The following is a 24,053-nucleotide window of genomic DNA, read 5'->3' on the forward strand; positions in this document are numbered from 1 at the left end:
TCCTGGAGAAAGATGGGTAGTTTTATTACGTCGGAAAGGACAAAGGGACATCAGTTTTAAGACTGATGCACAAAAGCCGTGAGGTACTGACTAGTGTGAGGGAAAGGGAGAGTCCTCAGCAAGTCTATAGCAGGGTTCTGTCAGTTCAGGCAATTATGTGTAGGATGAACTATTTCAGTCATTTCCAAATTGTAATTGTATTCCTTACTTTTTTGAATTGGTAATACATTCATATACTTTAATATCAAAAATGTAAAAAACGGGGATAGACTAAAATGTCTTCTTACTTTTTACAGCCATCCAATTCCTTTCCCTGGAAACTTTATCTTAGCAGTTTCTTAGGTCTCCTTTCAGCAACACTTTAACTATAAAGCACATGTATATATACAGTTTCCCCTATATCCTCTTTTTTTGTTTGTTTAACACAGATGGTAACATACACTACATACCTTTGGTTTTTTCACTTTATAGTACACCTAGGAGATCATCCGATACAGGTATACAGTTTTCTTAAGCTGGCTTTTTTCCTTTACTGCATTGTATTGAGTACTTGCATTATAATTGACATAATCAGACCCCTACTAATCAACAATGCTATGAGTAGTAACCTTGTATAATTATTAATCTGTTGTTTGGCACTTATATGAGTTTATCTGTAGGATAAAGTCCTAGAAGTGGAACTGCTGGACCAAAGGGTATGAGACAACACCACACTGGTGAACAGTGCAGACTGTTAAGGCAGACCACCCAGCTTTGTTTATTAGTTTTGCATACCAACTACGCACCAGTAGACAAGTCAATTAAACTCTCTATGCCACACTTCTCTCATCTGAAAACTAGGAATAACTTTGGTACCTACAATACAAAGCTCTACCAAATTACATATATTTTATTGAGGTATAATTAATGTACAATAAAATGCAGTATAGGTTTTCAGTTCAACGAGTTTTGACATCTCATGTTTTCATGTAACTACTGTCCAAAATAAGATGAACAGCATTTTCATAACCCCTACCATAGGCAAATCATTTTTGACTTCTACTTCATAGATTAGTTTTAACTGTTCTTAGATTTCATATAAATGGAATGAAAATATGTACTCAATTGTGTCTAGCTTCTTTCATTTAACAATGTTTTTGAAATTCATCTACATTGCTTGGTAGCTCATTTTTAAAAATTGTTGGATGGTATTACATTGCAGGATTATATCACATTTTGTCCATTCTTACGTTGAGAGGCCTCAGTTGTTTCAAGTTTTTGGCTATTATGAATAAGGCTGCTATAAACATTTTTTGTACAAGTCATTTTGTAAACATGTATTTTCATTTCTCTTGAGTAAATATCTAAGGGTGGAGCTCTGAGTCATTGGGTAGAGGTATGTTTAACTTAATATGAAAGTAGAAAAGAGTTCTCCAAAGTAGTTACACCATTTTATACTACTATCAGAAATTTATAGAGTTCTAGTTGTTCCACATTCTTGCCAGCATTTTGGTTGTTACTAAGAATACGGCATGAACATGTACTTTGACACTTCTACTATTCAACATTGTATTGGAGGGTCTAGCCAACACAATAAGGCCAGAAAAGGAAAAAAGGTACAAAGATGGTAAAAATAAGTAAAACTCTTATAGACATCATAATATTTTTTATATCATGGAGTCTAAAAAATATAACATATTCTTGCATGATACTGTCCAAAATAAGATAAACAACATTTCTAATTATCAGAAAGTTTCCTCATACCCATTTCCAGTTAATTCTTGTCCTTATCCTAGGCGAACCATGAAGTCTAAAAATATAAATGCTAGAAATAAGAAAACTGATGTTCAATGAAATTATTTATATGGCAAGCTTTAATTGTCCCATTTTGGTATTTGTTTCTCTGTTCCCGTTTCTGCCTTCTTTGGATAAATTGCATTTTGGGGGGGGGGTATTCTATTTTATTTCTTATATTGGATTTTTAGCTATACCTCTTTGTGTCTATTTTTTCAATGGCTTCTCTAGAGATTACAGTATGCATCTTTAAATTTCAGTCTATTCCCAAATGATAAAATACAATTTCATGAACAACATAAGACTCTATCAGCCTAATTCTACATATTCTCCTCTCACCTATTGCATTCCTGTAGCCTTTAACTTCTTATGTTATAAACAAAATTGCTTTTGTTTTAAAAGCCAATAGCTTTTTTAGAATTTCTTTTAGTATTTCTTGTCATAGGGACTTGTTGTAGACAAAATTTTTTAGCTTTCGTCTCTCTGAGAATGTCTTCATTTCACTTTCATTTTTTTTTTTTTTTTTTTTTTTGAGACAGAGTCTCACTTTGTTGTCCAGGCTAGAGTGAGTGCCGTGGCGTCAGCCTAGCTCACAGCAACCTCAAACTCCTGGGCTTGAGTGATCCTTCTGCCTCAGCCTCCCGAGTAGCTGGGACTACAGGCATGTGCCACCATGCCCGGCTAATTTTTTATATATATATATCAGTTGGCCAATTAATTTCTTTCTATTTATAGTAGAGACGGGGTCTCGCTCTTGCTCAGGCTGGTTTTTGAACTCCTGGCCTTGAGCAATCCGCCCGCCTCGGCCTCCCAAGAGCTAGGATTACAGGCGTGAGCCACAGCGCCCGGCCCACTTTCATTTTTAAAGAAAGTTTTTGCCGGATATAGAATTCTTGGTTGGCAGGGTTTGTTTGTTTTCATTTTTAAACTGTGTTAGAGATACCCTATCATTGTCTTCTGGCCTCCACTGTTTCTGATAGGTCAATGACAATTCTTATCATTGTTCTCCTGCATGTAATATGTTTTTTATACCTCTTTGGATTGCTTTTAAGATCTGCTCTGTACATCTGGTTTTTAGCAGTTTGACCATAACATGCCTAGGCTATGATTTGTTTTGTATTAACTTATCCTGCCTGGAGTCTGCAGATATTCTTAGATTTATACACTGATCACTTCTATCAGTTTTAGTGGAAAGTTCTTGCCCTTTATCTCTTGAATTCTTCATTTCTTCCTTTTTCCTCCTTTCTTTCTGGGAAGCCAGATGTGTGTATGAGAGACTGATAGTATCCTACAGATCTTGGATGTTGTTTTTTTTTTTAAATCTTTTTCTTCCTCTTTGTGTTTCAGTTTGGATACTGTCTACCTGACTTTAAATGGACATTTTTATGAGATGAGCTTAATAGCACACTGAGCATAGCAGAGAAGAGGATTAGTAAACTGGATCAGGATTTTGAAGAATTCTCTTTGATTTTTATTTCTACCCATGAATTGCTGTACCTCAGTTGCTATTAAATATCACCCTATGTCCAGTGAAGGCAGGAATTCCCGTGGAGAGGCTGCTCTGAGCTCACCAGCTCCACCTCAAGTCTCTGCAGCTGATTGCCCACATGTTCCCATCTGGGGCAGATTCTCTCTGCCCCTGTTTCAGTAGAGAAGAGCAACCATGGATCTCTTCTAAATGACCTATCACTTTCTGAAGTTTATTTCATTTATGTTTTCTTGTGTGTTCAGCTGTCTAATGGGCTTTTAAACACTTACCTTACTTGTTTTGTTTGCATGAGATTGACAATCTCTTGAGACTTTTTATATCTGAATTGGAAGCACAGAGGGTTGTTTCAAGGACTGAGTTATTACATTTAAAGAATATAATAAGTACATCATTATTTCTATTACTTATATTTTGATGGACTTTACCAAGTTGGTCATCATAGTGGTTGTGCCAATTTACAGTTGATCATGGACTTGTTCACTGCTTCTTATTGACAAGGCAGGACAAGGTCTTTGGGGATGAGAGGGTGGAAAGGAGCTCAGTGAGTCCTAGGTGTCTCTGTGTTGAAAGCAGTCATTTGGAGTCCCTGGAGAAAGATGGCCCTCAAAGCTGTGACAGTGAATGAAATCACCTAGGAAGACACAGAAATCCTCACTGTCAGCATTTTAGGGGTAGAGACTGAAGCCGAGGAATAAGAGGAGGAGGACTGCTCCAAGGGGAAGAAAGGAGAATCAGAACTGGATCCCAGGGAACAAGAGGATTAAAAATGAAAAAAAAAAAAAAAGAGGATATAAAGATGACATCAGATATTTCTAGAAAGAACAAGTACAATAAAAAACAATCTGTGGATTATATTTCATCATTCACAAGTTGATGTTAAACTTTGCAACAATGGTGTTTCAGTATAATAATGGGGGCAAAAGTTGATAAGACAGTCAGTAGTAAAGAAGAGACTGGTAAATATAGACAATGAATGTATACAACAACTATGAAAATCTTAAAGAACAATTTTTTTCCCCATGCACTCTCATTAGAGTGCAGTGGTATCATCATAGCTCACAGCAACCTCAAACTCCTGGGCTCAAGTGATCCTCCTGCCTCACCCTCCCAAGTAGCTGGGACTACCGACATGCACCACCGGATAATTTTTCTATTTTTGATAGAGATGGGGTTTACCTCTTGCTCAGGTTGGTTTTGAACTCCTGAGCTCAAGTGATCCTCCTGCCTTGGCCTCCCAGAGTAACAGGATTATAGATGTCTGAGAACAATGGATCTCTTCTAAATGACCTATCTGGCTGGGAACCAGCCTGGCTGAGAACAATTTTTTTATTGAGCACCTATTATGAGCTGAGGATACAGCTGTGGTAATTTCAGATAAGGTTCCTCTTCTTACAAATCTTATATTGGAGTGACAGGAAGATACAACAACTAAGTAAACAAATAAATAGATGATTATAAATTTTAATATCTACTATGAAGATAAAACACTGTGTGGTGATAGTGACTGTGGTGGTAATTTGAGATAGAATGGCAGGGAAAACCTCTTGGGTGAACCCTAAAAAGTAACAAGATCCAGCCATTCAAGTGTCTACAAGTGGTCGGGCGTGGTAGCTCACACCTGTAATCCTAGCACTCTGGGAGGCTGAGGCGGGTGAATCCTTTGAGCTGAGGAGTTTGAGACCAGCCTGAGCAAGAGTGAGACCTCTACTAAAAAATATAGAAATAAATTAGCTGGACTAAAAATATATATGTAAAAAATTAGCTGGGCATGGTGGCGCATGCCTGTAGTCCCAGCTACTTGGGAGGCAGAAGGATTGCTTGAGCTCAGGAGTTTGAGGCTACTGTGAGCTAGGCTGACGCCACAGCACTCTAGCCTGGGCAACAGAGTGATACTCTGTCTCAAAAAAAAAAGTGTCTAGAAGGAAAAGAACATTTCAGAAAGAGTAATAAATGCATAGGCCTTGAGCTGGGAGAAAATATCAGGTATTTGGAAAGAAGGACTACATGGCTGAAATGTAGTAGAAAGAAAGAAATTAATAAAAAAAAAATCACAGTAAGTATAAACCACCAGCACTGGCTGGAGGTGTCAGAAGATGAGGTTCAGGGCTGACCGTATGGCTGGAAATAGAGAGGGGATGTCCTAGAAAAGGAGCTACAGAGGAGGCAGCTGCAAATCCAAACTCCTCTCAAATCCACAGCTAACTCCTAAATTGCACATGCAACTGGGAAGACTCCAAGGAGGCTAACAGCAACAGCTGGAAGGCTGAGAAAAGCTGAGCAGAGAATTTAGCTGTTCCCAAGTACAGGGCAGAAGAGCTGGGACTTTAAATGTTGCCAAGTTATAGAGGCTCACTGAACACCTTGAATGACAACTTAGGTAGGATATATCTTAGAATAAAGACAATGTCCCAGATATAAGGATTTTTCATTAGGCAACTCTGGAACACAACTTCTTGGACATCTGAACAATTATGGGATTCCAATTATATATATGTTAAACTAGATATTATACTACAGGCCACTGAGGCTCTGGGTTGGTTTGTTTTACCCCCAGCCCCATCTTTTTCTCACTGTTCTTTGGATTACATAATTTCTATTCATCTGTCTTAAGTTCATCTGATCCTTCTACTGTATCTACTGTGGAATCCATAAACAAAGTATGAAAAAAAGCTCCCACAAGTTCAAGATGATTAGCCTACAGTTTAACTTTCTGCTAAAATGAGACTGTATTCTTCAGAAGAGAATCTAAAACTTCTGCAACATATCTTTTGCAGTGTCTAGCATACAATAAAAAATTATTGGAGATGTAAACAAAATGTGATGCAAGGTCAAGAGAAAAAAACAGTAGATAGTAATAGATCCTGATATGATCCAGATGTTGGAATTAGCAGGTAGGGATGGTAAAAATAGCTATTACAAATAAAATCAAACTTAAATAAAGTAATATTGAGTGAGCAGATGGGGAACCTATGCATATATAATATAAAAAAGAACCAAATAGAAATTCTAGAATTAAGGACAGTATCTGAAATGGAAGAAGAAGAAAAAAAAGTTAGAAATGCTGAATGGAATACAGTCATCCCTGGGCATCCACAGCAGATTAGTTCCAGGAGCCTGCACAGATACTCTAATCTGCAGATGCTCAAGTCCCTTATTAAAAAATGGTGTATTTGCATATAACTGCTGTACATCCTCCTGTATACTTTAAATAGCCTCTAGATTACTTATAACACCTAATACAATGTAAATACTATGTAAATATTTGTTCCAATAAATTGTTTAGGGAATAATGACAAGAAAAAATAGTCTCTATGTGTTTAGTACAGATAAAACCATCTTTTTGTCCTCCCCCCCCAAATTTTTGATCTCTGCTTGGCTTAATTCATGAATGTGGAACCCATGGATAAGGAAAGTCAGCTGCACTGGGCACACAATAGAAGGATCAGTTGAACTTAAGACAGATCAATAGAATTATGTAATCCAAAGAACAGTGAGAAAAAGATGGGGCTGGGGGTAAAACAAACCAACCCAGAGCCTCAGTGGCCTGTGATATAATATCTAGTTTAACATATATAATTGGAATCCCATAAGTGGAGCAAGATAATGGTGCAGAAAAAATACTTAAAAGAAATAATGGTGGCAAATGACCAAAATTTTGTAAAAATAAAAAAATTTCAGATCCAAGAAATTCAGTGAACCCAGAACACTTAGCATATTACAGTAAACTGCTAAAACACAAAAGATAAAGAACAGACCTTAAGAGCATCCAGAGAATAAAAAAAATACATAATGGGGATCAATGTTAAGGATGATGACAGGCCACTCAACAGAAACAATGCAGGCCAGGAAAGAATAGAATAACATATTTAAAGTACTGAAAGGAAAAAAAAAAAAAATGCCAGAAATCTACATCTAACAAAAATACTCTTCAAAAGTGAGGATGCAATGCAGACATTACCAGATAGACAAATACTGAGAATATGCGTCACCAGTGGCCTTGATACATGAAATGCTAAAAACACTTCTTTACACTTAAATGATATCAGATGGAAACTCAATTCTATAGGAAGGAATGAAGAGCTATAGAAATGGTAATGTATGTGTAAAATAAACCACTTTTGTCCTTCCTCATTTTTTCCTGGTGTGAAAAATTATTTAGCCCAAAAGCTGCTATTAGATAGGCCAAGCAAGTAGATATTCCTGGGGCTTGAGGCAGGGGAGAGCCATGATGGCCAGAATGGAGTATCAAAGCCTGACCAGAGTAGAGTGCCCCTGCAGGGGTAGCAAGGGGGTAGAGTCTGGGCTGGCAGGGTTTGTATCCCATGAAGAGGGCATCAACATCACAATGTTATAACTTTTTTTTTTTTTTCTTTACATCAAATAACCAGTTGTCTTTTAATGACATGGGAGGAAAATACAGTGAAACAGCCATCATTTTTTAAAATTGTGAAACAGTCTCCAACTTACAGAGAAGTTCCAAGTACAACACAAAGAATTCATTTTTTTTCGACTGGTTTAGAAAAGTTGCAAGTATAGAACTTGGAAGGTTAGTGTACATTTTTTATAAGTGAGATTATTTTACTACATAAGCAGAATATGATCATCAAAATGGTGAAATTTTGACACATTAGTACCATCTATGCCTCAGAACCCAAATGGGTTTTGCTAATTCTCCCAAAACATCAATTCAAAATCATGTTGCATTTATTAACAGTTGTTAGGACTTTTTACTGTCCTTCAATCTGAATCAGCTTCTCAGTCTCTCTTTTTAGACTTTGAGACTGTTGAAGATTACAAACCATTGTTTTGTCAAAGGTTTCTCAATTTGGGTTTGTCTAATGTTTACTTACAATTAGATACAGATTATGCTGCAAGCAAAGTTAAACTTTTGAAATTCAATTAATAATTCAATTCACTTTTTTCAATATTCTTCCTTTTAAAAGTGAAAGTGAAGCTTATCACCTACCCCTTGAGTTGGGGATTTACTTAATAACTTCTTTCTACTGAACAGAAGCCATGGTAGGTGACTTCCAAAAATAGGTTATAAAAGACCTACAAATTCCTCCTTGCTCTCTCTTGAATCACTTGCACTGGGGAAAGTTAGCTGCTTTGTTGTAAGGGTCACATGGCAAAGAACTAAGGAACTGAGGCGACCAGCCAACAGCCATGTGAGTGAGCCATCTTGGAAGCTGAGCCTTCAGAAAACTGCAGCACTGCCTGACGTCTTGATTGAAACACCATAAGGCCCTGGGACAGAACCTACAAGTTGGGCCACTCGAATTTCTGATCCATAGAAAATGTGAGATGAAAAATGTTTGTTGTTTCAAGGCTACTAAATACTAGGATAATCTGTTAATCAGCAACATATAATATAGTAATCTATCACATTAAAAGAATAAAAAAGAAAAACAACATTATCTAAACAGATGCAAAAAAGTATTAAGACAAAATTTAGGACCCGTTTTTGCTAAAAACTCATGGCAAACCCGAACAGAAGGAAACTTCCTTATCCTAATAATGGGCAATCTACAATTAACATCAAACTTAATGCAATATTTAATATTTTCCCACTAAGAGCCTGGGAAAAGGCAAGGATGTTGGCTCTCACCACTTTTATTCAGGATTGTACTAGAGGTTCTAGCCAGTGCAACAAGGTATGGGAAAAACTAAAAGGAAAGGAAGAAATAAAATCCTCTTTATTTTCAGGCAACATGACTGTGTACATAACTAATCCTAGGAATCTACAAGATAGCTCCTAGAACAAATGAATTTAACAGGATTAAAGTATAGAGGTCTATATATTTCCTTATATGGTAACATACAATTGTAATTAAAAACAAAAAAATACAATTTCATTTATAATAGCTAAAAAATGGATATGTAGGAAAAACTTTAATAAATATACTTTTAACACTTCTACAGTAAAAACTATACACCAAAGCAGAGAGAAATTAAAGAAGACCTAAGTAAATGGAGAGAAATATACCATGTTCATGGATCAGAAGACTTAGTATTAGATTTTTTGATTAATGGGCCAAAGCTATTCGATGGGGAAAAAGTCTTTCAAAAAATGTTAACATAATTGTTAACAAGAGAAAATAATGAACCTTACTTCTACTTCACATAATATAGAAAAATTAATTTGAGATAAGATCAGAAAACTAAATGTAAAATTAAAACTGAAGATTTCAGAAGAAAATGTATGAGAGTATCTTTGAGACTTTAGGGTAGGCAGAGATTACTTAGGGAGGCCCAAAAGGGCATGAATCAAAGACAAAATTGATACCATGGGCTCCATTAAAACTTCATCAGAAGACATTAAGAAAATGAAAAGGCAGGTCACAAAATGGAAGAAAATATTCACAATAAATAGATCTGATAAGAGTTATATCTGGAATAAAGAATTTCTACAGGCCGGGCGCGGTGGCTCACGCTTGTAATCCTAGCACTCTGGGAGGCCGAGGCGGGCGGATTGCTCAAGGTCAGGAGTTCAAAACCAGCCTGAGCGAGACCCCGTCTCTACTATAAAAATAGAAAGAAATCAATTGGCCAACTAATATATATATAAAAAAATTAGCCGGGCATGGTGGCTCGTGCCTGTAGTCCCAGCAACTCGGGAGGCTGAGGCAGAAGGATTGCTTGAGCCCAGGAGTTTGAGGTTGCTGTGAGCTAGGCTGACGCCACGGCACTCACACTAGCCTAGGCAAGAAAGCGAGACTCTGTCTCAAAAAAAAAAAAAAAAAAAAAAAAAAAGAATTTCTACAAATTAGTAAAAGACAAAAAAATGTCGTAGAGCATCTGGAACTCTATGCATCCTTGGTGGCAGAGTAAATGATACAACCATTTTGGACAACTGGCAAGTTACTGAGTTACATATGTATCTGCCCTATCAACTAGCAATCATATTTCTAGTTATTTACTCAAAGGAAATGATAACCTATGTCCACTGAAAGAGTTGTAAACGAATGAATGTTCACAGCATCTATATTTGTAATAGTCAAAAACTAGAAACAACATGGATGTTTATAACCAGGAGAAGGAATAAAGAAATTGTGGTGTATTCATATAAGAGAATATCACATCTCAATTTAAAAAAAAGAATATGATACATGCAACAAGGTTGAGTCTGCAAAACATTTCATGAGGAAGAAATCAAGACACCAAACACTAAAGTCTGTATTATTTCATTTATGTGAAATTCAAGAATACAGAAATTAACATATAGTGATTGAAATCAAAATAGTTGTTGCTTATGGAGAGCAAGACTCACAGAAGGAACTTCCTGAGGTGACGGAAATTTCTGCACTTTGATTAGGGTGGTGGTTATACAGAACATACTTTATCAAAAATCAAATCATAAGCTGCTTATAAGAGATCCACCTTAAATATAAAGAGACAGAAAGGCTACAAACAAACAAAAAAAAAATGGGAAAAAGATACACCATGCAAATACTGACCAAAGGAAATAGTGTTGTTATATTAAATAATAGACAAATTAGAATTCAAGGCAAACATATTCCCAGAGCTACAAGAGTACATTTCACAATGTTACAAGGTTGGTTTTATCAGTAAGATATAAAATTCTACATTTGTATGTACCTAATGCAGCTATAAAATAGATAAAGCAAAACTGACAGAATGGAAAGGAGAAATAAACTCACAACCATATAGTGGCATATTTTAACCTATTTCTCCTAGTAACTTATAGTCAGGTATACCAAAAACCCAGCAAGGATAACAAAAAAATGAACATGATTAATAAACTTGGCCTAATTTCATTCACAGAACACACTGCAGAGTATATAATTGTTTCTTTTTTTTTTCTTTTTATTTCAGCATATTATGGGGGTACAGATGTTTAGGTTATGTATATTGCCTTTACTCCACCTGAGTCAGAGCTTCAAGAGTGTCCATCAATTTTTTCAAATAACCATGGAACATTCACCAAGATTGACCATATGCTGGGCCACATAGCAAACTGTACCAGGTTTCAAAGGATTTAAATCATACAAAATATGTTGCCTCACCTCAAAACAATTATGCCAGTAATCATTAACAAAAAGTTAACTAGAAGGTATCCCTATACTTGGAAATTGAGAAACACACATCTAAATGACACTTGGAAGAAAGATGAAATCATAATAGAAATTGGAAAATATTTTGAACTAAATGATAATGAAATGACGATATAAAAAAACTTGTTGGATCCAGCAGAAGTTAAGGCTATACGTTATAGTTAAGGCTAGAAGTTAAGACTAAGTTATAGTTAAGGCTATTAAACATAAGGAACAAACTGAAAAGCAGGACTAAAATGAGTGATATAACCATCATGTCTTAAGAAGTTAGACCGGGGGTCCTCAAAGTTTTTAAACAGGGGGCCAGTTCACTGTCCCTCATACCGTTGGAGAGTGTGGCGCACATTCCACATATGCGCACTGTGGGCCCGGGACCAATCAGCTGCTAAGCAGGACAGACAGCAGCAGCAAAAACACCCAGCAGGCCAGATAAATGTCCTCGTTGGGCCCCATGTGGCCCGCAGGCCTTAGTTTGAGGACGCCTGAGTTAGACAAAGAATACCATATTGAACGTGGGCATAAACAATAAAGACAGAAGTGGAAATTAGTAAAATAGAGAATAGACATACCACAGAGTTGATCAAAGGCAAAACTATTAATAATATTAGAAATGAAAAAGAGAGGTCAGTATAGAATTTTATCTTTATTCCAATAAATTCTTCAAAAAACCCCAATCTATCAAAACCAACACAAGAAGAAATAGAAAATGTCAGTAGGAACAATCTTAAAATTATGAGGGAAACTGACTCCTTAATTAAACACGATTACATAAGAACAACTTGAAGCCAGACAGCAACACTGATGGATTTTACTAATCATTTAAGGAAGGAATAAGAGCAATTTTAAACAATTTCTTTCATAGAAGAGTTTCACAACCAGTTTTATAAGGCAAGCATAACCTTGATATCAAACCTGACATGGACATTACAAAAAAGGTATTTACATGACAATCTCATTTATAAATATACATAAAAATCCTAAAAATAATAGCCAATTAAAGCTAGTGATATATAAAAATAACATGTCATATCCCAAGTGATTTGTTCCATGAAGATTTAATAATGTAATTTACCACACTGACATATTATAAAAGAGAATAATTATGTCATGAGCCAAATGCACAGTGAAAAATAATCTGATAAAGTTAATGCTATCCATGCTTACAAAAAAAAAATCCCAGCAAACGAAAAGGGCTCTTCTGCCTGGCATGCTGGTGCATGCCTGTACTTCTAGTTACTCCAGAGGCTGAGCCAAAAGGATATCTTGAACCCAGGAGTCCAGTCTAGGCAACATAGTGAGACTCTGTCTCTTAAAAAAAAAAAAAAAAATAGGGCACTGCTGTAATGTGATAAGGGGTATGTACAAAAAGTCTATAGCAAATTGTATTTACTGGTATGATAGTAAGAGCTTTTCCCCCAAGATTAAAATAAGATCAAAATACCCAGTATTACCATTTCTATTCAAACATTGTGCTGGAGATCCTACTCGAGCCAGTAAAATAAGAAAGTCTAAGGATTAAAAATAAAGATTAAAAAAACTCATTCCCAGATGATATAAAAATATTCATAGAAAACACAAAAGAATCCATATATATAAGCTCTATGAATTAATGAGTAAATCCAGCATGGTCACTGCATACAAACTCAAAGAATAAGTTATCCTAGCACTCTGGGAGGTTGAGGCAGGAAGATCACTTGAGGTCAGGAGTTGGAAACCAGCCTGAGCAAAAGCGAAACCCCGACTCTACTAAAAATAGAAAAAATTAGCTGGGTGTAGTAGTGCAAGCCTGTACCAGCTACTCAGGAGGCTGAGGCAGGAGGATCTCTTGAGCCCAGGAGTTGGAGGTTATAGTGAGCTACCATGACATCATTGCACTCTAGCCTGGGTGACAGAGACTTTATCTCAAAAAAATAAAAAAGAATAAGTTGTATTTCTGTATATAACAAGTGAAAAGAAAACGAAAATTTCAAAACAGCATCATTCACCACATTAACAACATAAAACTGTATTAAAAACACCAAACCGGCCGGGCGCTGTGGCTCACGCCTGTAATCCTAGCTCTTGGGAGGCCGAGGCGGGCGGATTGCTCAAGGTCAGGAGTTCAAAACCAGCCTGAGCAAGAGCGAGACCCCGTCTCTACTATAAATACAAAGAAATTAATTGGCCAACTGATATATATATAAAAAATTAGCCGGGCATGGTGGCGCATGCCTGTAGTCCCAGCTACCGGGGAGGCTGAGGCAGAAGGATCACTCGAGCCCAGGAGTTTGAGGTTGCTGTGAGCTAGGCTGACGCCACGGCACTCACTCTAGCCTGGGCAACAAAGTGAGACTCTGTCTCAAAAAAAAAAAAAAAAAAAAAAAAAAAAAACACCAAACCAGCTGGAATAAATCTAATGAAAGATATCTAAGTCTACTATACAGAGAGGCAGAAAAAAACGCCAAGAGATAGTACAGAATCCTAATATAAATGAAAGGATAATCTACGTTCATATTATTAAAAGATTCAGTTATATTATAAAGATGTCATTTCTCTCCAAACTAATCAATAAACTCAATGCAATGCCAATCAAAAACACAGTGGCAATTAGCGTGTTGGTGTGTGGAAAAATGGACAAGATGACTTTTAATGTTTATATGGAACAGCCAAGATATTCCTGAAGAATAACACAAAAGACTCACATCACTGGATATTAAAACTTTTTACAAAGACACAGAAATTAAGAAATCTTGATACTGGCACAAGAGTAGTAGATAGAAGATGACTAATGTTTCTTTATAAGATCACTATTTAAGGCAAAAAAAGTGTACTTCATAACATGGAGAAGTAAAACATGACAAAAACACAAAGGATGGGAGAAGGGAAATCGAAGGTTCCCTGTAGGTTCTAACATGTGAAATTGTATGTTATTTGCACATAGATTGATAAATTGCAAACCCTAGCACAACCCCTAAAATATTTAAATTGAAGAGGTAGAGCTAATAAGACCATAGTGGAAATAAAATGGAATCATTAATATGGGGCAAAGAGAAAAATATAGCAAGGTGGTAGATTTAAAGCAAACCATATTGACAGTTACAATAAGTAAAAATGGTCTAAACCAGTGCTATACAACAGAACTTTCTGATGAGGACTAAAATGTAGCTATTTTGACTAAAGATGTGAATTTTTAATTTTAACATGTGGCTAGGTGCAAGTGTATTAGTAGTGCAGGTCTATACACTCCAATTAAAAGGCAGAGACTGTCAGATTATATATAAAAGGGGAACCTATAATTCTGTCCACAAGAAATACACTTGAAATATATAGCTATAAATGGGTTAAGTGTAAATGATAGGAAGAGATGCAAACAGAAGGCCGAAGAGCCTAAATCAGTATCAAAGTAGATTTCAGAACTAGTACTCTTAGTAGGGGAAAAACAGAAACATTTCATGATGGTAAAAGAGTCAAGTCATCAAGCAAACATAAATAACAATGCTACATGCATATACACTCAATAACAAAAGCTTCCAAACACACGAAGCAAAAACTCATCAAACTAAAAAGAGAAATGAACAAATCCTCAATTAGAGTTGTTTCAAACACTCCTTTCATTGCAAACAAGAGGGGGAAAAATCAGTAAAAATACAGGCAATGTGAGCAATACTATTAACCAAGCTGACTTACTTAGCATTATAGAACATTCTACACAACAGTAGCAGAACACACATTCTTCTCTAGCCCACATGGAACAATCACAAAGACAGACCATATCCTAGGCCATTAAACAAATGTCAAATGTAAAAGGTCTGCAATAACACTGAGTATGTTCTCTGACCACAATGGATTTAAATTAGGAATCAATAATTGAAGATTTCTGGAAAATCCTCAAATAACCGGAAATTAGAAAACATACATCTAAGCAACCAATGGTCAAAGAAGTCACAAGGGAAATTAGAAATAGTTGGGACTAAATGGAAATTAAAACACAACATATCAAAATCTGTGGGATTTGCCTAAACCAGCACTTAAGGGGAAATTTATAGTTCTAAATGCTCATATGAGGAAGAAGTCTTAAAGTCAATGGCTTAAGCTTTCTACTTTAACTATAAAAAGAACAAATTAAGCGAAAATAAGCAAAAGGAAGAAAAAAATAAAGGCAAAAATAAAAATCAATGAAGTAGAAAACAGAGAAATATTAATGAAACCAAAAACTGGTTCTTTGGAGAAGACCAAAAAAATTGATAACTTTATAGCTGGATAGACCAGGAAAAAGAAAAGACTCAAAAATTGCTACTATCAAGAATGGAAAAGGGGCTATTGCTACAGATCCTAAAGATACTAAAAGGATAATGGGTGTATTATCAATACTTTATGCCAATAAATTTAAAATACATAGATACAATGGACAAATTCCTTGAAAGACACAAACTACCAAAGCTTACCCAATAAGAAACAGATGCCTGAATAGGCTTATACAGTACCTATTAAAGGAATTCAATCTGCAGTTAAAAATTTTCTGACAAAGAAAACTTCCTACTCAGATGGCTTCATCTGTGAAGTCTACCAAACCTTTCAGGAAAAAATAATATTAATTATTCTACATTAACTCTTCCAAAAAAGTGGAAGAAGAGAAAACATTTACCAACTCATTTGATGAGAACCTGATATCCAAACTGGAGAAAGATACTACAGGAAACTATAGACCAATATCCCTCATGAACATGGAGATAAAAATCCTTAACAAATTTTAGTAAATTAAATCCAGCAATGTGTAAAAAAGATAATGTGAGAAATTTATCCTAGAAATGCAAGAGTGGTTTAGTATTTTAGTATCAATGGTTGCAATTCACCATTTTAATAGACTAAAAAAGAAAAAGCTTATGAATAGCTCAAAATATGAAAAAACACTACTTATTAAAATTTGACAGGATTCTTTTTTTTTTTTTTGAGACACTGAAGTCTCACTCTCCTGCCTAGGCTAGAATGCTGTGGCATCAGCCTAGCTCACAGCAACCTCCAACTCAAGTGATCCTCCTGCCTCAGCCTCCCAAGTAGCTGGGACTACAGGCACAGGCCACTGTGCTCGGCTAATTTTTTCTATTTTTAGTTGTTTGGCTAATTTCTTTGTATTTATAGAAGAGATGGGGGTCTCACTCTTGCTCAGGCTGGTCTCGAACTCCTGAGCTCAAGCAATCTTCCCGTTTCAGCCTCCCATAGTGCTAGGATTACAGGCGTGAGCCACTGCGCCTGGCCATGACAGGATTCTTTTTTTAAAATTTTTTTTATTTTGGCGTATTATGGGGGTACAAGTGTTAAGGTTACTTGTATTGCCCATGCCCCCCTCCCCCCTCAAGTAAGAGCTTCAAGCATGTCCATCCCCCAAATGTTGCACATCTTACTTGTTATGGTTGTATATACCCCTCCCCTCCTCCCCCCTCCCTTCTTTTGTATTTTTTTGTATTAAAAAATACAAAGGACCCAAAGGAGCCAAAGAGATTTGAAAAAAAGAATAAAACTGGATGATGTACTGATTTCAAGAATGTCTATAAATCTACATCATTCAACATAGTATTGTACTGGCATAAGGCTAGACAAATACATCAATGGAGCAGAACAGGGAATCCAGAAATAAACCCACACATATATATCAACTTCTGACAAAGGTGCCAAGGTAATTTAATTCAATAAATGTTGAGTTCAATATTAACAAATGTTGCTGGACTGACACCTGAAAAAAAATGATCCTTGACCATTACCTCAAACAATAAACAAAAACCATTAGAAATAGATCTCAGACCAAAATTTAAAACATATGGCTATAAAAATTTTTAGAAAAAAATACTAGTGAAAATCCTTTGACCATGGATGTACAGAAAACTAAAAACATGAAGCATAAAAAAATTAAGTTAGACATGATCAAAATTAAACACTTTTGCTCTTCAAAAGATACTGTTAAGAAAATGAAAAGCTATAGATTGGGAGAATTAAGAAAAACAACCCAATGAGAAATTGACAAAGACTCAAATAGACACAAATAAGCACAGGAAAAGAGCACCTACATCAGTCATGAGGAAAATACAAATCAGAACTAGTGAGATACCATTACAAATCCAATAGAATTGTTAAAACCAAAAGACTGGCCGGGCGTGGTGGCTCATGCCTGTAATCCTAGCTCTCTGGGAGGCCGAGGCGGGCGGATTGCTCAAGGTCAGGAGTTCAAAACCAGCCTGAGCAAGAGCGAGACCCCGTCTCTACTATAAAGAGAAAGAAATTAATTGGCCAACTAATATATATATAAAATAGCCGGGCATGGTGGCGCATGCCTGTAGTCCCAGCTACTTGGGAGGCTGAGGCAGAAGGATTGCTTGAGCCCAGGAGTTTGAGGTTGCTGTGAGCTAGGCTGACGCCACAGCACTCACTCTAGCCTGGGCAACAAAGTGAGACTCTGTCTCAAAAAAAAAAAAAAAAAATTAAAAAAAAAATAAATAATAATAAAACCAAAAGACTGACAATATGAAGTGTTGGAAAGGATATAGACAACTGCACTTTCATATAATGCTGGATTGAATGTAAAATAACTATTTTGGAAAACAGTTTGACAATTTCTTATAAACACATACTTACCATATGGACCCAGCAATTCCACTCCCAGATATATACCCCAAAGAAAAAAAAAAGTATAGCAATTTTATTCATAATAGCAAAAAATTTGTAAGCAACTCAAAATATTTATGAGTTGGTGAATGAATAAATTTTGGTATATTCCACACAATGGAATACTAAGTAATAAAAAGGAGAGATTTGTTAAAGGATACAAAATTACAGCTAGACAGGTTATAACTTCTAGTGTTTTACATCACTGTAGGATAACTATAGTTAATAACAATAGTTTCAAATAGCCAGAAGGATAATATTGAATGTTCCCAACACAAAGAAATTATAACTGCTTGAGATGAGGATATGCTACTTATCCTGGTCTGATCATTACAAATCATATATATCAAAACATCACTGTGTACCCCATAAATATTTACAATTACTATGTGCCAGTTAAAAAAATAAAATTTAAAAAACCCTTGGCCAGGCATGGTGGCTCCTGTCTCTAATCCCAGCACACAAGGAGGCTCAGGTAGGAGGACTGCTTGAGGCCAGGAGTTCAGGACCAGCCTGGGCAACATAGTGAAACCTGTATCTACAAAAAATAAAAAAATATTAGCCCAGCACAGTACCACTGTAGTCCCAGCTACTTGGGAGGCTGAGACAGGAGGATTCCATGAGCCCAGGAGTTTGAGGCTGCAGTGAGCTCAGAGACAGAGCAAGACCCTGTCTCTTCAACAATAACAACAACAAAAATACCCTTAAGTATAACGAATAAACAATAAATTTAGAATATGGAAGAAAAAAGACCTCCTAGTCATTAAAAGACCCTTCAGAGAGGGAAAAGGTTAGTCCAGAGTAAGAGAAATATCTGCAATACACAGAACCAACAAATGACTAGTATCCAGAAAACATATAATGACTACAGATCAATAAGAAAACTGCCATATTTCTAGTGGCAATATATAATGCCAATAGAAAAATGAGTGAGATTCTTAAACACTTTATAAAAGTTGACCAACTGCCAATAAACATGTGAAAAAAAGTATACCTTTAATTATCAGGAGAATAGAAACTAAAATTAGAATGCGATACTACCATACACCCTCCAGAACTGCAAAAATTAAGGACTGATTATACCCAATGCAGAGCATATGAAGCAACTGGAGCTCCTATAGACTAGACTGCTGGTGGGAGTGTAAATTGGTACAATATTTTGGAAGCTACCTACCAGAGTTGAAGATACATGTTCCCTGCAACCCAGCAATTCTACTGCCAGTTATACACCCCCTCAAAAAAAATTCATGGATATTGGCACAAAAGACATGTCCAAGGATCTTCACAGAATTATTTGTAATAGATGCAAATGTCCAAATGAGAAACAAAATGTCCAACAGTAGCATTGATAAATAAACTCTGGTATATTCATCCAGTGGGATATTTACTATATGATGATGGAAATGAACTATTATTACATGCAACAACAGATGAATCTCACAATGTTTGAAATAAGCACACATTGTATGTATATATTTTAATTCCATTTATATAAAGTTCAAAACTATGAGTTTATTAAAAAATAACAATTACTAAGAAATAAATGGTTACCATATGGCAAGTATCATTCTAACCAAGTTTTGTGTATTTTAACTCAATTTTCTTAATATCCCTATAACTTAGATGCCACAGAGAATTCCCAAATGTGCAAACTCAGTCACAAAGAGGTTCAATAACTCGTCCACAACTAAGTGCTAGATCTGGGAGGTGAAGGCAACAGCCCTGCTTGAGCATGTGTGTTCTAAGCACCATGGCACATTGACTTGCAATGGCAGAACTTCAATGGAAAGATGGGGGGGGGGGAGAGCAGATGTGCAGAAGGAGATGGGAGGAGGAGGCTGGCAAAATTCCCAGCTTCCAAAACAAAACAAACAAAAAACAAACAAACAAACAAAAAAATCAGTAGGTAATACCTAAAATTGAGGGGCAGGGGAAGAGGAGACAGGGATCAATAGCTACCAGTACAGGCCAAGTATCCCTTATCCGAAATGCCTGGGACCAGAAGTGTTTTGGATTTGGGATTTTTTTGGATTTTGGAATATTTGCATTTTACCAGTTGAGCATTTCAAATCCAGAAATCCAAAACCCTCCAATGACCATCATGTTGGCACTTAAAAGGTTTTGGATTTTGGAGCATTCCAGATTGGGGATACTCAACTTATATATGCACATTACGAAAAAATCTGGAGGAATGATCAGAAAATATAGCTAAACACCACTGCATGTTTTAAAAACCATATATGCATTGCTATCACAAAAATAATTTAAAAAATTTTAAGAACAAGTTACATATTTAAAAAAGAATAATAAGGTGCCATTTATTGAGCCCCAGTGTCCCTGGCACTTTGCTAAGCATTTTCAACACATGGAATTCTACTAACAATATAGAGCCAGTCCTATCAGTATCCTTTTTTTTCTGATGAAGACACAGATCAGAGATTAAACTGCCCAGAGTTAACTGGCTAGCAAGCAGCAGAACTGTGGTCCAGTCATGTCTCACCCTCACCAGGGAAAATGAAGGCCTAGAAAGAAGTCAGGTAATAGCAATGGAGATGGTGTAGCCAGGAGCTAGTCACTTACCGCTGGCTGGGGGTGGGGGGAGAGAGATAGTGAGTTAGGAGGGGATTTGATGCCCAGGTTGTCGGTCTGAGTAACTGAGGACATGCTGGTCCCTTTCTTTACCACAGGGTCCACGGTAAGTGAGCAGAATCCCAAGCCTCTGAGAGGGTGTTCATGAACATGAACCTAGTCACAAACATGTAGAATCCCTTGGTATCTGTGGGCCACCTGTGGGCACAGGCCTTGTGGTGAGTGGAATCTCCAAGTCTAGGCTTAAGAGAGAACTGGGTGTTACTGGTGTGGGGCTCATCCACATGAGACTGGTGAGTCAACCATTTTTCTGCTCCAGCACACTTGAGGAACTCAATAAGCTCTGGTGACCACTGCTCACTACAGTAGTGCTTTTAACGGGAGCATTGTCTTCCCCCAGCATATGGGTATTGTGGAGGGATGGGGCTCCCAGAATCCTGGAGGAGGGACCTGAAGCATATAAGCTATGCTTATATGGATGCCAACTATGGATGCTAACTGAGTTTCATGACACAGATTAGGTCATCAAGCAAGAGTAGACAATATGCAATGAGAAGCGGTCTGCCTCAGAACCCTGGGAATCAGACACATAAAGTAATGAGGAACTTGAAGGAGACAGAAGGTGAGCAAAGGCGGCATGGTACAGAGAAGCTGGGCAGTTCACACCTGAGCACCTCATGTTTGCACCAGGCCTGTCTCCATTTACATTCTTGCCGGGCCCTTGCTGACCTTGGAGTCTGCAACTTTAAGAGGGGCTAACAGTGTACCTGAGTCTTGACAAATAAACAAGAATTTCAAGAATTTGCCAAGGGGACAAGGAAGAGAAAGGGCCCACAGAGGGAATAGCATGTGCAAAGCACACAGATATGGAAAGGGTGTTGCTTGGTGTGTACTGGGGACAGAAGTGAGCAAGAATGGCGTAGGGCAGATGTGAAGAGGCTGGGCCCACATTGGGAAAGGTCTCCTCTGGCATGGTCTTGACCAAGGAAATGAACTTGTCTTTAAGGAAGCTCACACAGCAGCAATAACAAGAACAGACTAGAGTAGCCAAGCCAAGAACAGGGCAATCAGTTACAAAACTGGCTCAACAGTCCAGGCAAGATAGGATGATTGTAATTATAATAACCACTGACATTCACTGCACACTTCCTCTGCCCATTCCAAGTATCAAGTCATGGAATTCTCCCAATAGCACTGTGAAGTAGTCAGGACTGTTACCTCCCTAACCCCAACAGAGTGGCTCAGTCACTTGCATGGATGTTCTCCCAGCTGGCATATGGCCAATGCCCTAATTTAAGTCCAGGGCAGAATGGTTATTCAGGGCCCAACACAGCTGGGCAATTAGGGAAGAACACCAATATAGGTGAGGTGTTTAGGACTGGAGGAGGGACAGATACTGAGTACTGCAGGGAAGTAGGTCCAAATCATGGGTTGGAGGTATGGGTCTGGAGGTTACCCTACCCAGGTGAAGTTGAGCTGTGGGAGGGGAGGTGAGCATTAATGGGAAACACAGGGGCCAGGATATAGCTCTGGAAGACCCACATTTACCAAATGAGCAGGAGGAGAGGCCAGGAGACAACAGCGAGGAGGCACAGTCACTAGGGAAGACAGAGTAGTTTCATTCCAAGAGTCAGGGACAGGTCCTATAGTAAGTGATGTCAGCATCTCTCTTGATCTCCAGTACCACCGCCCCACCCTGCCTCTGCATCCGTGGCTGGTCCCTGCTGCCTCCCCGGCCTCCCTGACCAACCCAGCCTTTTGAGCACTCTTCCAACCTGCCTGTCCTCCTGCCTCGCAATCCCTGTTGTCCTCTATGCCTGGTCCAGCTCTCTTCTAGTCACCGCCCCTCACCACCACCACCTAGTTTACTTCCACTCTTCACAAACATTTTTTTTTTAAAACTTCTTACTGAAGAAGTTTGAATATTTAAACTTCAGTGCTTCGCAACATCACCGATCTCAGTAGGAATCAGTTATCCCCATAGGCCTAGGTCAGACCCCTGTCACATGCTTTCCCAGCATTCCACATTTCTCTTTTGTAGCACAAAAAAGGGTTGAATAAATCATTTCCTGTACATTAGTCATAGAATATGTCTTTCTCCTCCTTGTAGGTAAGGTTCATGAGGGCAGGAACTGGATTTATCTAAACCAGGGATCAGCTAACTTGCTCTGAAAAATGCTAGATAGTAAATATTTTTGAGTTTGTGGGCCATAAGGTCTTACTTCTAACTATTCAACTCACTCATCATAACCTGAAGCAGTCAAGATAAATATGTAAATAAATGGGTGTGGCTTATTTACAAAAATAGAAGGCCAAAGAACCATAGTTTGCATATCTTTGGGCTACATCACCAGCACCAATCTAGCACCTGGCAAATAGTAGATATTCTGTGAATAAATAAAGCCACACAAAAAAAGTCATTAGCTTTGGCTATTAGATGGGAGCTGGTACTAAGGAAACCTGGTATTAGTGGCATGGTGAGGTGGAAAAGAAAGGACAGAGGGCTGAAGAGTCAGCAGGGGAGGAAGTGGTAACTTTCAGGAGTTCCAGTATTTGAGTGGCAGGTTGAGGAATGAATGGTGCTCTTGTAGTGGGGTGGGTGGATTAGGAACACGTTTGTACGTTAGGACACAAAAATCAGGCTGGGGAACGAAAGGGATAACTGATGAAGAGGTGGGGTTCCAGAGCCCTGGGGTGTGTGTGGGGGGTTGGTCATGAAAGAGGAAGCCACCTTCTGAGGTTGAGGAAAAAGAAACAAGGTAGACAAAAGGAAATGAGAAAGCCTTGCATTTTTATTTCCTGTAAAATGTAAGCCAAGACCCCCAGTGAAAAGAATGGATTAAAAGAGGCTCAGGAACACAAGCACCTGGCAGACTGGGAGCCACTGGCAAACAGGGAACATTGGGAGCCATGGCCACGGGCTCACCAAGATCGATAAAACAACATCCTTCATTTTTCTGTCTCATTTGAGATAACACTTCCAGCCAAGGTTATGTCTGGGTGACTTGTGGGTTCTGGATTTTCAGCTATGACTCAGTGTGAAGTATGTCACTCAATGAATCACTAGCACTACTTGCTGTCACTTCCTATCACCACTTTCCCATGCAGGTAGCAACAGGCAGGCCCTGAGGAAGGTGAGGCCACGTTTTAAACCCGGACATACCCAGTTTTTCTTGAAGAATATTGAAAATCATTTTAATTGCAGAAACACTTATTGGTGAATTTCATCCCCATGCCTTCAAATGTGTAGGAAACCCACAGAGTTTAAGAAAGTAGTTAAAAAATATTGAGCACATAAACTGAAAACAGGAGCTTATAACTTCTCAGGGAACAATCTTATAGCAGTTTCCCTTGTGGGCTGTAAAATATTTCTCTATTAGAGAATGATCTGCACACAGCACAAAGGCGTATGTTTATCTTAAGATGGATAATACTGAATTTTTCTTTAAATGAAGGAAACCATTTGATTGGGGGTTTGTCAGCAAAAACAA

At 37.6% G+C, this 24,053-nt stretch overlaps 1 protein-coding gene across 2 annotated transcripts in view; it reads right to left on the minus strand.

The window, feature by feature from the left end:
• The window catches only part of RAB22A (RAB22A, member RAS oncogene family), a 56,550-nt gene that overhangs the window by 30,127 nt on the left and 2,370 nt on the right, over positions 1–24,053 (minus strand). The window lies entirely within an intron of this gene.

Source organism: Microcebus murinus, chromosome 16 (assembly GCF_040939455.1).
Source record: "Microcebus murinus isolate Inina chromosome 16, M.murinus_Inina_mat1.0, whole genome shotgun sequence".
In the NCBI taxonomy this organism is placed as follows: domain Eukaryota; kingdom Metazoa; phylum Chordata; class Mammalia; order Primates; family Cheirogaleidae; genus Microcebus; species Microcebus murinus.